Source organism: Nycticebus coucang, chromosome Y (assembly GCF_027406575.1).
Source record: "Nycticebus coucang isolate mNycCou1 chromosome Y, mNycCou1.pri, whole genome shotgun sequence".
Classification (NCBI taxonomy): Eukaryota; Metazoa; Chordata; class Mammalia; order Primates; family Lorisidae; genus Nycticebus; species Nycticebus coucang.
In genome coordinates this window covers 11,544,484-11,558,073 of record NC_069805.1, presented here as the reverse complement: position 1 = coordinate 11,558,073, position 13,590 = coordinate 11,544,484, and positions in this window count along the sequence as shown.

The following is a 13,590-nucleotide window of genomic DNA, read 5'->3' as shown; positions in this document are numbered from 1 at the left end:
ATATGGACAGATGATTTTGTATGTCATTCCCATCTCCCCAAAATGTGTGAAGAGAAGCTGTAAGCCAACCGTGGCAAGACCACCTGCAGGACTCAGAACCAAACTCTCTACATTATTATTTATTTATTTTGCAGTTTTTGGCCGGGGCTGAGTTTGAAACCGCCACCTCAGGCATATGGCGCCAGAGCTCTACCCTTTGAGCCACTGGTGCTGCCTCCTTACTAAATTATTTTACAGAGTTTTGGGGTTCTTTTCCATTGATGAGCAAGGTATTTTCACATCCGTCAGTCCGAGAGCTTTTCCTTTCACATTTTGTCTTTTTCATTTACATTTTTAGATGGGATGGTGGTGGTATTCATGGTCATCTCTGTACACTCCAAGGTGGCTTAAGGCAGTGGTAAGATATTTTACACCTGTAATGGTCTAGCACTCACTGCTGTTACCATAGGAAAGAGAGAGAGAGAGAAAGAGAGAGAGAGAGAGAGAGAGAGAGAGAGAGAGAGAGAGAGAGAGGGAGGGAGGGAGGGAGGGAGGGAGGGAGGGAGGGAGAGAGAGAGAGAAAGAAAGAAAGAAAAATAATTAAAGAAAAAAACCAAAAAGAAAGGAAGAGAGAACAGGAGGGAGGGACGAAAGGAAGGAAACGTTTTCCCGCTTGCCGCATGTGTTACGTTAGGTACGTCTTCACGTAGGTATGGGACGCACGCACAGACGCACATATATGTCAAGGGGAAAGGCATAAAACAGAATATGTGCCCATGGGAGAGCACACACACGCAGGCACACACAAGTGCACATGGAAACTAGGGGATTGGGTGAGAGGAAAGCAAAAATAATGAAAGAAAGAAAGAGCATACATACCTCAGTGCAAAGTTGGCCAGCACATCACCTGTCTGTCTGTCCATCCACCCATACATCCGATGTGAAAAAAGGAAAACAGTTTTAAGTATATACATAAAATGAAATGAAGGACTAAATGAATAAAAAAATAAACAATCAGGCTCAGCACCTGTGGCTCAAGAACCCAAGGATCCAGTCACATACATATATACACACAGATATACACACTACTCACTGAGCAAAGACTCTGTCTCAATGTTAATGAATAAATAAATAAACAAATAAACAAATAAATACAATAATAGGTGGATGGAAGAAAGGAAGGAAAAATAAAAATGGAGGGACAAACTGAGATAAGCTATTATGGCTCTCTGTAGTGGCATCGGGGAAGGAGCCCCAGCGTGTCCTCCCCTACGGGTGCCCCCTAGCAGCAGGATCCCTCACAATGAACCAAAGAGCTTTCAGTGTCGTCACAGACATCTGGTTGACCCGCGAAGGACAAGACCGAGTGCAAACACCTGCCTCGGACTTCTGGTCAACCCCAGAATGGACAGACAGACCCAAAGGGACTGACGGACGGACGCAGTCATGCACGCACAAACACACACACACACACAGCCCTATCTGAGCCCAGGCTTGTCTCAGAGAAAATAAGTAAATAAATACAAAATGAAAATAAACAAATAAATAAAAGGGTGGGTGGAAAGAAGGAAGGAAGGAAAAGAAAGAATGTATGGATAAATAAATAAATAAGGGGTGGGCAAAAAGAAAACGCAAGATGAACTTTTGTCGGGGAAGGTGAACGCCAGGCATACCTCCTCCCCTCTGCGAGCCCATGGTCCGCAAGCCTTCCCTAGTGGCAGGATCCATGGCAGCATATCAAAAAATTTTAAATGTCCCAACAGAGACATCTGGTCGACCTGGAGATGCCCCAACAGAGAGCCAACACCTACCCCATGTTGCATGACCCGAGACGCGAACGAGCAGCAGCTTTGCTGTAGGTGTAAACTCGCTCCTGTAATTATTAAGTCGAGAAACAGACTATACACCATTTGATGGCATATAGCAAAGTTCTTTATTCCACGTTTAAGTTTTATACTCTTCCAGTCACATACACACCTAATCCATTATCTATTAGCTGAATTTGAACTTGAAAGGAAATTTATCATATCAATGTAACCACTTGTGTAGTAAATCTCTTCCTCTAAACAGTGACTAGTTTTCTGAGCAGGTCACAAAGACGAAAACAGCTATAGGGGAACAGAGTTAATCTTCAAGCATTCACTCAGTTTACTCAGTATGAAGTAACGACTGTGACCTTCCTTCAGGGCAGAGCACCTATAGACCTCTGACAATATGTTGTTAACATATGTCAACCCTCTGGCCCGTATCTCTGAGGAAGGGCGACATGCCCTTGGATCTCAGGCTTCACGGGGTGTACTGCTTCAGAGAAAAGGCCTAAGGAATTTTCCAAAGAGCCTAACTCTGTGAGTAACCCAGGGGTGTCCAAGCATCTTAAGCCTCTGGAAGAAAAGCATGTCATTTTAAACTCACACTGAATTTACTTTGTGTGCTTGATGTAGGATAAGCTTATTTATAAATATTATCCTACACCCCAGACCTCTGGTCGACCCGTGGGGCTCTCCCACAGAAGTCATGCCACCTCTGTGGCCCGGATGCCCGTCCTTCCTTCCTCATTCCCTTGGCTGCGCTCTCAGTTCAGAGCTGGGGTATGGGAGGCGGGGCAGAAGAAAAACTAACTCCAATGCCCCCTAGCCATGAAGCTCCCTCCTGCCGGTCGATGGCAGGTGTGGCTGGAGACAGAGACCTAACCCCATGCCCCGGTAGGAACACACTGGGATCTCCCCCACACAGGGCTCACCGAAGGCTGGCGGCAGGGCCACGTGGAGGCAACCACCCCGCCTGGCACCGGGTCATGGTCTGCCATGACACAACCGCCACGCCCCCCTCACCCGCACTCTTCCCACCGCTTGCAGGCATGAGCACAGAGGAATGGACGGCAGCCATGGATTTTAGATTCCAAGCTTTTAGATGGCACATCATTCCCTTACCAGGAATCAAAGAACCTTGAAGGCCAGCTGTAAAATGTCAGCCCCTCCTTCCTTCGCTTTACAGAGGCCTTGCCTTTGCAGGCAAAACCCACTCATGTATTGATTGGCGATCCCATATGGACAGATGATTTTGTATGTCATTCTCGTCTCCCAAAAATGTGCGAAGCCAAGCTGTAACCCAAGCATGGTGAGACCACTTGTGGGACTCAGAACCAAACTCTCTCCATTATTATTTATTTTGCAGTTTTTGGCCGGTGCTGGCCATGCCCCACAGGCTTGTTGGCGCCAGAAGCGAAAGCCCCTCGGGGCTGTCCTCCCCTTGCCTCACCAGGTCAGTGAAAAAACAGAGTAGTGGTATTTCACCAGTGGCGCAAGGCCAGCTGACCCTGCCCCACCCCCTCTTGCAAAACCGGGGGGTCAGGGGCCTCCCACTTATTCTACACCTGTCATATCTCTTCTCTGTGCCAGACTGGAGTCAAGCTCAACAGGGTCATCTTTCTTCGCTGTTTCCGCCAAGCCCATGCCCTTGGCTCTGGTTTTGCTGGATGGTAGGTAGGGACAGTGGGAATCTCATTCATCCGCATCACTAATTAGATAAGAAGGCATTTGGCTACCTTAAGAAAGTCATAGGTAGTCTCACTGTTTACCCTTGCTTCATTGAATTTCTTCACTTTGACATTCAGAGCACTGAGCAGAAATCACATTGTGTCAACACCCACTGGGGGCCTTCGCGATGCTTTGTTTTAAACAGGAGGAGGCGAAGCACTGTGCGGAAACCACAGCCCTGGGGGCAGACCCACCGCCTGCTGGCACAGTGCAACATGGGGAGGGAAGGACAGGGCACAGGCGGGACACCCGCTGCTTGGCTCCCCCAAACCCAACACATGGCAGGGAGGCCACCGGCTCTTGCCCGACTTGCCGCGGGCAGTTGCGACACCCACCGCAGCCGGGGTAATCCACAGGAAGGGCCCAGCTGGGGTCCAGAGGCACCACCAACACTGACCCCTCAGGTGCCCAGACCACGCTGCAGGAGACCGGGCCCCTGCCACAGGGCCTCACCACCTCCTGACACTTGCCCACAAACCCAGCCCTTAGAGCCAATACTTATCCCAAAGTTACGGATCTGACTTGCTGACTTCCCTTACCTACATTGTTCCAACATACCAGAGGCTGTTCACCTTGGACGCCTTCTCCAGATATGGATGGGTATGGCCCAGCGAGAGATTTACACCCTCTCCCCCAGATTTTTAAGGGCCAGTGAGAGATCACAGGATGCCACTGGAACGACAACTCTTACCAAGGCATGGGCCGCTCACTCGGGTGAAACCATTCCAGGGCGCCCTTCCCTTCACAAAGAAAAGAGAACTCTCCCAGGGGCTCCCACCAGCTTTTCCAGGATCGCTTGCATTTCTGCACTGGACGCCTCACGGAGCCCATCTCCTCCTCTTCAGATTCAGAAATCTGAACCCAACTCCCTTTCCATTGGCTGAGGCAACAGAGGCCATCACCCGCGCTCTCCCATTTCTCAGGACTGACCCATGTTCAACTGCTGTTCACATGGAATCATTCTCCACTTCGGCCCTCAAAGTTCTCATTTAAATATTTGCTACTACCACCAAGATCTGCACCTGGCGCAGCTTGACCCGGGCCCACACCCTAGGCTTCAAGGCTCATCTAGCAGCCCTCCTACTCATCATGGGGTAGCATATGCGGGTTAGGGTTGGGGAGGTGGGTGGGTAGGGCCACAGAGTCAGACCCAGGGAGGGGAGGGAAGAAGGAGGACCCCCGACCCCTCCTAGACGCCATACCCACCCAACAGCCACTGACGAATCACCACCGCCACACAACCCCCACCGCTCCCGTCCACTCCTGACTGCCAGCGATGGCCGGGTATGGGTCGGACACTCCAGCGCTATTTTCAGGGCTAGTTGATTTGGCAGGTGAGTTGTTACACACTCCTTAGCGAATTTCGACTTCCATGGCCACCATCCTGCTGTCTATATCAACCAACACCTTTTCTGGTGTCTGATGAGCGTGGGCATCAGGCACCTTAACCCATAGTTTGGTTCATCCCCCAGCACCAGTTCTGCTTACCAAAAGTGGCCCACTAGGCACTCTCATTTCACACCCGTCTCCATGCCAGCAAGCCAGGCTTCTTACCCATTTAATGTTTGAGAATAGGTTGAGATCGTTTTGGCCCCAAGACCTCTAATTATTCGGATTAAACTTCGTGGACAGGTTTCTTGTCTGCGAGAAAGCCAGCTATCCTGAGGGAAACTTCGGAGGGTACCAGCTACTTGATGGTTAGATTAGTCTTTCACACCTATACCCAGGTTGGATGACCGATTTGCATGTCAGGACCGCTACGGGCCTCCACCAGAGTTTCCTCTGGCTTCGCACTGCCTAGGCATAGTTCACCATCTTTCAGGTCCTAACACGTGGGATGCTCCACCTCCCGGCACGGCCAGCGACATGGGCCGCTTTCAGGTCCTAACACGTGGGATGCTCCACCTCCAGGGCACGGCCAGCGAGATGGGCCGGTGGTGCACCTTTGGTGGACTGGAGCGGCCTCAGAATCCCACCTTGGCCAGCGATGGAGCCGGCCTTCACCTTCATTGCCCCATGGCTCCTTTCATCCGAGCCCCTGACTCTTGCATGTGTTAGACTCCTTGGTCCATGTTTCAAGATGGGACGGTGGAGAGCCGACGTCACCGCCAAACCCAGGTGCTCACTTGGCTTTTGTTCTTGTGTGACACCTGGAGGAAAAAAACACTTCTCCCCTTGGCCCCATAGCGTGACCCAACCGGGGTGCACTGAGGACAGTCCACCCTGCCTCCGACCTATCGCCAGGATGGAGGCCTGACACGCAGAGGAAGGTGTGGCTCACCCCCAGGGAGAGTACCAACACAACCATGCTAGGTGGAGAACTCGGCCTCTGCAGGGACCCCTGGCTGGGGTGGGAGGAGTGTGCAGGGAGTGTGCAGGGAGTGTGCAGGGAGTGTCTTGCTTCCTTGGCCCTGGGGTTCAGCCAGCACTGCTACCGGGGGGCTGTATCACTCAGGACGCGGCCCTCCCAGCAAAAGGCTGGGTGGCCCCAAGCCACATTTCCCACCGGGCCTTCCCAGCCATCCAGGAGCAGGTGGCAGCGCACCACCACGGTGGAAATGCGCCCGGCAGTGGGCGGTGGCCGGCGGGGCGGTGGTCCCCCACCGACCCCACCTTCCACACCGCCCCACCCCAAACCCCATGAGGGGGAAGAAGTGGGGACAGCGGTGGAGGGTGGCCAGGTGGAGGGGCCAGGAGTAACAGGGGGTGGAAAAGATCCGCCCGACTGTGGGCAGGGCCAGACCACGCAGTCAGGTGAATCCTCCGGGCATACTGCGCAGACCCCACCCGTTTAACTCTTAAGGGTTTCACGCCCTCTTGAACTCTCTTCAAAGTTCTTTTCAACTTTCCCTAAAGGTACTTGTTGAATATTGGTCTCATGCCAGTATTTAGCCTTAGATGAAGTTTACCAACTATTTTGCGCTGCATTCCCAAGCAACCCGACTCCAGGAAGACCCAAACCCAGTGCTCCGGGAGCCACTACCGACTTCACACCATCCACAGGCTGGCCTCGATCATAAGGACTAGGGCCCCACATGAGCGGTGCAAGGGAGTGGGTCTTCCGTAGGCCAAATTTCCCACACCCCACAATGTGGTGTGGATTTGGCACTGGGTGCTTCCCTGTTCACTCGCCTTTACTGAGGGAATCCTGTTTATTTTCCTCAGTTGACTAATATGCTTAAATTCAGCGGGATTCAGCGGGCTGCCATGTCTGATCTGAGGTAGCATATGGAAGGAGGGGAACGCCACAGGCGGGCAGAGGCAGAGGGCACTACCATCACTCCTGCGGGCTGCCTGGGCGCGACTGACAACGGCGAAACAGAGTAGGGGCTGCCTTCTCCACAGTGGCCGAATGCCACAGTCCCCCACACCCCGGCATTGCCACCGTCCACCACCCACTGTCCAACACATGACGGAAGAGCAAGCGATCGGTCAGGGTGCAGGCCTTGAGGCGATTCAGGGAGTTGCAGGAGCGACAGCGATGGAGCAGGGGCCGGCAGAGCGGGCCAGAAACGATGGGGAGTCAGGTGACTGCTCGCACAGTGCCATCGGAGAAGGACGGGCCCAGACAGCAGAAGGATGTCAGTGAGCAGTCAGCCCCCAACCAATGGCAGCTGCATCAGCCACTAGGATGAACCGTCCCCGCCCTGCAACCACACGTGCTGCCAAACCTCGGTGCCCCACCAGCCCCCACACAGAAGGAGGTCGGTGCCCGTAGGTACTGGAGCACGATGGCAGACGACACTGCGTAGACCCGCAGGTCCCTGCCAGGACACGTGGCCCAAACATGCGTGATGACTGGTTAGCTCTCCCGTGCCCCAACCGCTCACGGTGGCCCAGAAGGACTGGGTTAGAGGGGTACGAGATGGAAGACGGCAACAACAGGGTGAGAGGTGAGAGGGGGAGGGAGGACCAGCCGGGCTGACCCGGCCACCCCTGGGGGCAGGCGGTGAACCACTGCAACCGGGGCACACAGCACCCATAACACAACCACAACTCTTGCCCCCCAACACCAATGCTACCGCCACAACCACACCACACCACCACAGACTGAACAGCTCAACCGCCAGTACACGACATGATGGACAGGCACCCACGGGTGCCCTGGGCAGCAAAGGCACCTCCCCAAAAGGGGGACGCCCGACCACGTAGGGCACGAAACAGCTGCTGAGAAAGACCAGAGGCTGCAGGGAAACACCCCATCTCTCCTAGGCCCCGCTCATGGGAGGCAGTGCCACCCAGTCACTCCCCACCCCCCATGATCCACCAATGGGCTCACGGGAGGGTCAGGACAGAAGCGGCGGCATGTGCCGCCTTAGGTCTGCCATTAGGGGAACAGAGGGCCAGTCTCAGGGCCTTGTGAGGGCAGCCCCGAGCCGCGCACCACAGAGGGGCGATTGATTGGCAAGCAACGCTCAGACAGGGTTTAAGTGCGTTAGAAGTGTGGATGATCAATATGTCCTACAATTCACATTAATTCTCACAGCTAGCTGCGTTCTTCATCTATGCACAATCCCAGTGATCCACCGCTAAGAGTTGTAAAGACTTTTTTTACATAGTCGAGGGCAACCACCACCCAACGCAGAGGGGAAGCCCCCCTGACACGACACTCACCTCCTCCAAACAGGGAAGGCTGCCTCAGGCTGGCCAGTCGAGGCTACGAGACCAGACTCCGAAAGGTTGTTTTACAAACATGGGGCACATGTGGTGCACCACAGGGGCACAGACGAACCCCACAGCTGTCCTTAGGGTGAGATCCCAAACACCTTGATGTGGAGCATGGTCATGCTGCAAGCGCTTGGGAGAGCCAGAGGAAGGCCAGCGGCCCTCCCAACCCTCAGGGAAGGGAGGGGGAGCCCCTCCCATGTGTCTTTAAACCTCCGTGCCGGGACACGCTATGTACCTGGACAGGAGGGCTGACAAGGAAGGGAAGGCCAGGGCACAGTCCCCCACAACCCGACCCCCCACCACCAGCCACACCCCCAGCCCAGTCCACCATGGGACTCTGCCAACTGCACTTAACCGCCCACTACAGGACGGTTCCCCCACTCCTTTTCTGTCCCCCCTCCACCTGACCGGAAAAGCAGACGACCGTGGTGGAGGGGTGGGCGGCAGGGAGGAGGGGAATAGAACCCGTCCAAGGTGGGAGGCGGGACACCAGGCTAGACGTGGTGTGTCCCACGGCAGCCCCCCCAAGAGGAGACATCTCCGTGAGGCCCACCAGCTGTGGCCACACATCCGGAGATGCGACAAATGGCGTGGCCCCACAGGTTTGCCATCTCAACCAGCAGGACCTGAGACAGCACGTGGCAGCGCCCCCCGACCCTCTAGGCACCCAGGCGGAGGATGGGACGTGAAAGGCAGTGGCAGCAGCGGGAAGGGAGGCACTTACGTCTGCCAGTCCTGGAGGTGGGACTGGCAGGGTCGTGCATGGAGGGCCCCCCCAGATGCCATGAACCACCACCTGGCAGATGCCCCGACCCCGGGTCCAAATGCACAGTCCACCCCCTTTGTCCTGCCACCAGCCCTTCTGCCTCCTTCTCCCCCACCACCCCGAGACTCGCTGCAGGATCACTCTCTCATGGCCAAAGCCGGCCCCACCTGCACCACATGGGGGAAGGAAGAAAAAAGGATGTGCAAAGGCCAAGACCCGACCTGCAGGCTCTTTCAGCATTAATGATCCTTCCCCAGGTTCACCTACAGAAACCTTGTTACGACTTTTACTTCCTCTAGATAGTCAAGTTTGACCATCTTCTCAGTGGCTCTGCCAGGGTCATGGGCCGACCCCAGTAGGGCCAATCCGAGGGCATCACTAAACCATCCAATCAGTAGTAGCGATGGGCAGTGTGAACAAATGGCATGGACTTAGTCAACGCAAGCTTATGACCCGCACTTACTGGGAATTCCTCCTTCATGAGGAATAATTGCAATCCCTGATCCCCATCACAAATGGGTTCAATGGGTTACCTGCACCTGCCGCTGTAGGTTAGGCACACACTGAGACAATGAGTGTAGTGCGCATGTATACCTGGACATCTAAGGGCATCACAGACCTGTTATTGCTGAATCTTGGGTGGCTGAACACCACTTGTCCCTCTAAGTTGGGGGACGCCGATCGCTTGGGGGTCGCGTAACTAGTTAGCACGCCAGAGTCTCGTTCATTATCGGATTTAACCAGACAAATCGCTCCACCAACTAAGAACGGCCATGCACCACCACCCACGGAATCTAGAAAGAGCTATCAATCTGTCAATACAATCTGTTCGTGTCTGGGCCGGGTGAGGTTTCCCATGTTGAGTCAAATTAACCCAGGCTCCACTCCTGGTGGTGCCCTTCTGTCAATTCCTTTAAGTTTCAGCTTTGCAACCATACTCCCCCCAGAAGCCAAAGACTTTGGTTTTCCGGAAGCTGCCTGGGGGGTCATGGGAATAACACCACTGTGTCGCCAGTCGGCATCCTTTATGGTCGGAACTACGAGGGTATCTGATCGTCTTCAAACCTCTGACTTTCATTCTTGATTAATGAAAACATTCTTGGCAAATGCTTTCACTCTGTTCCATCTTGCACCGGTCCAAGAATTTCACCTCTAGCAGCACAATACTAATGCCCCCAACTGACCATCTTAATCATAACCTGTTCCGAAAACCAACAAAATAGAACCGGTCCTATTCCATTATTTCTAACTGCGGTATCCAGGCGGCTTGGGCCTCCTTTGAACACCATTTTTTTTCGAAGTAAATGCTTCTCGCGGGGATAGGAGGTGGCTCGCCTCGCAGCGAACTGCCTGCCTGCTCCCAAGATCCAACTAGGAGCTTTTGAACTGCAGCAACTTTAATATACGCTATTGAAGCTGTAATTACACTGGCTGCTGGCACCAGACTTGCCCTCCAATGGATCCTCATTAAAAGATTTAAAGTAGACTCATTCCAATTACAGGGCCTTGAAAAGAGTCCTGTATTGTTATTTTTTGTCACTGCCTGCTGCTTTCCTTGGATGCAGTAGCCATTTCTCAGGCTCCCTCTCTGGAATTGAAGCCTGATTACCCATCACCTGTGGTCACCATGGTAGGCACAGCAACTACCATGGAAAGTTGATAGGGCAGACATTCAAATGGGTCTTCGCTGCCATAGGGGGCCTGCGATTGTACTGAGGCTATCTAGAGTCACCAAAGCCCTCGGCTGGAGGTGAGCTCATCGTGCCCACTCACAACGCCACCACGGGTGGGCTTGGTGGACGCCAAGGTGGGGCCACGAAGGCCCCAGGAGTGACTTGGCCCCGGGAGCGACTTGACCCCGGAGGCGTGGAACCCCAGGTCAGAGACCGGGATGGGAGAGGAGGCCGAGAAGGGCCAAGGCCGTGGGGAGGGGAAGGAAGGTGAGAGAAAGGCGACGGAGAAAGGGGCTCACCGCCGCCAAGAGGCCCAGGGGAAGCCTTGGGGGAGGCAGCCCGTTACAACCCAGACCTGTGGGGTCTCACCGAGCCACGATGCGGTCCTGCAGCGCCCAGAGCGACAGACTGGTCCTCAGCGACCCCCAGCGCACCTTGAGGGACCCTGGGGCCCAACCACCGCTGTCACCAGACAGAGAAAATCACCTCACAACGGTGCGCTCATCGCCGCCCACTCATTGTCCATCCTCTGCGCATAGGCCCTGCCCTACCGTCTAACGAGGCAACACCGCCAGAGGGGACCACGCTGCCAGCGGCTGTGGCCACCGTGGGGACGACCCCTCGCACTGGCATGGGATCGTGGCTTGGTCATGTGCAAGAGGGCGGCCTGCAGAGCGAGGGTGGAACAGAAAGGAAGGGACAGCCGCGAAGGCGAGGCATGGAAGAGCAGCTACCGAGGAAGGTTTCTGCCAAGGAAAAGACCACTGAGGCAACAGGGCCACCGGAGAACACGCCAAGGGATCCCACATCCACAATCTCTAGGGCGGTCCTGCCACATGCCAGGACGCTGGCCGGCCCCCCTGAAACCCTTGATGACACCCCTCCCCCGCCCCCGCGGGGCCTCCCTCAGAGCGACCTCACAACAGCCTGACTCCACCAGCACTTAACCATTTCTTGGCACCTCCGCGACCGGTCCGAACGTCCAAGGGAGGACCACGTCCTCAGGGGACTGGCTCCTGGGCCCAGGGTGGCCCCGACTTGTACGCCTGATGCTACCTGGGGACACCACCCGCAGCACGGCAAGGGAGGCCAGCGATGAGCCGGCTCACTCTCGGGGGTGGGGTGGGCGAGGTCACACTCGCCCTTACCCCTAGACCCAATGGCAACCAGACGCCGCCAGGCCCAGCCTGACCCTCCCCCGACTAGGAGGGGGTAGGCATGGACCACAGCAGCCCGAGAGCAGCGCTAGGCCCCAATCATGAGGGCCAGTGGACCCCTTTTTCTCCCCCCTGCAGTGGAAGAGAAGGAAAGCTCTGCCCACTCACAACCCGCAGCCGCAGGGGGGCGGCTGACGATGTGCGGTGAAGAGAGGAGGCGGTGGACTGGGAGATCAGTTACCCTAAAGGAAAAGACACGCCTTTACCCTAAAGGATGAGATCGCCCTTGCTTGCGGAAGCGTGGGGGGGTGTCTGCGTACAGGCGAGGAAAGCACCCAATGGCACCCTTGAGCGTTTGCAGCCAGGAGCCCCCTCCGGTGCAATTCACTAAAGAAACAGGGGGGGGGAACTCCCAGGGGAGGGGCCAGACATTGTCACTGGGCCGTCCCGCTATGATAGCTGGCACCGCAACACCTTGCCTAAAAACAAACCACCTAACCACCAAAAGTGGGGAAGAGGAGAAGCCAGCACAGGGTTAGCGCTGGCCGGTTGGCCCCACACTACCGACACCGTGGGGAACAGTGCGAGGCAACCATAAAGGCCTCTCTCTCGGCTTCCAACACCCCCCCCCATTCCCTCTGGGATACGGGCACAAGCAGACTCTGCAAAGAAGCACAACCCCAAGGGGGCGTGCTGGGAGCAGGTACACTTCACCATTCGGCCTCAGGCACCTTGGGAAGCAACCCAGTGTGCTCCAGGGGCTCCGCAAAGTGCCAGAGAGATCCAAGCGTTCACGTGCCAACGCTGGCACGAGATGGGGCATCAGAGGTACCGTGGGGCAAGGATGCCCCACAGCAGGATAACTACCAGCAGAGATCGAGCGAGGGGGTAACCCCTCACGTCAGAGAGGACCAACCCACCCCAGACCAGCAGGACCAGGGAAGGAGGCCAGGGCCCAGGTGCCACAATCCCCTATTCACCCATACACGCGGCCCACTGGTAGGGAGAAGAGGCGTGGAGGCCACAGACAGAACGAGAATCTAAGGAATGCCTCGTCCCTTGCCTGGCGTGCACTGTTTAGGGGCCAGGGAGAGTGTGACGTCACCACATAGGTCAAGAAGCCCAGAGGTGAGCCCGGCGAGGACAGCAATAAGAGGAGCCCACGTCAGCGTCGCCAGACGGACTCCGCGCGGGAGAGTGGCGGCAGACAACCCAGGGGAGAACGTCTGACACGCAAGGGCAAGAAAGGGGTTGTCCCCACCGCCCCAGGAGCCCACGGCATGGAGGGAGAGTGGGACAGAGAGCAAGCGCACACCCTCGTCGCCACCTTCAATTTTTTCCAACGCAGCACAGCCCCCTCCAGAACTCAAGGGCCGAAGACGGAGCGCGTGGGGGACCACAGTTATTGGAACACTCCCAACGCACAAGAGCAGTGCGCAGGCCAAAGGCAGTCTTCTCCAGCGGCCAAGCAGGACCAGGCGCTGGATGGTCACCAGGAGACCCGACCCTGTAGGATAATATTTAGAAATAAACTTATCCTACATCAAGCACACAAAGTAAATTCAGTGTGAGTTTAAAATGACATGCTTTTCTTCCAGAGGCTTAAGATGCTTGGACCCCCCTGGGTTACTCACAGAGTTAGGTTCTTTGGAAAATTCCTTAGGCCTTTTCTCTGAAGCAGTACACCCCGTGAAGCCTGAGATCCAAGGGCATGTCGCCCTTCCTCAGAGATACGGGCCAGAGGGTTGACATATGTTAACAACATATTGTCAGAGGTCTATAGGTGCTCTGCCCTGAAGGAAGGTCACAGT